Genomic DNA, 416 nt, shown 5'->3' with positions numbered 1-416 from the left:
GGAGGAGGAGGACAGCGACGACAAGCAGAGATGAACAGCAGCGCCTCAAGCTCGGCGGGGGACGTGATGGACGGTGCCCAGCGCAGGAGTCGTCACGCTGCCACCGGCCCGGCGAGTGACACCGACACCTGCGCCAGACCGGCGGCGGGCACCACGCGCGCTGGGGAGGGCGGTGGGGCCACGCGAGCCGCTTGCCTGGGCTGTGGCTCGGCTGGGGCAGGGTTGTGCATCCATGCGGGGACCGGGCAGCACTCGCCAGCCCGGCCAGCGGTGTAGTGGGCAAAGCAGGGGCGCGGGGTGGGAATTTTTTTTGAAGGGTCTGGAAACGTTCCGCTGAGCTCCACGGCAAAGGGGGACCGTACACGTGAGCTGGTGGGGTAATAAATGCCTGTCTGTAGGATGCGTGGAGAGGGATG

The sequence above is a fragment of the Aptenodytes forsteri genome, unplaced genomic scaffold (assembly GCF_000699145.1).
Source record: "Aptenodytes forsteri isolate BGI_AS27 unplaced genomic scaffold, ASM69914v1 Scaffold61, whole genome shotgun sequence".
Classification (NCBI taxonomy): Eukaryota; Metazoa; Chordata; class Aves; order Sphenisciformes; family Spheniscidae; genus Aptenodytes; species Aptenodytes forsteri.
This window is presented reverse-complemented; position numbering follows the sequence as displayed.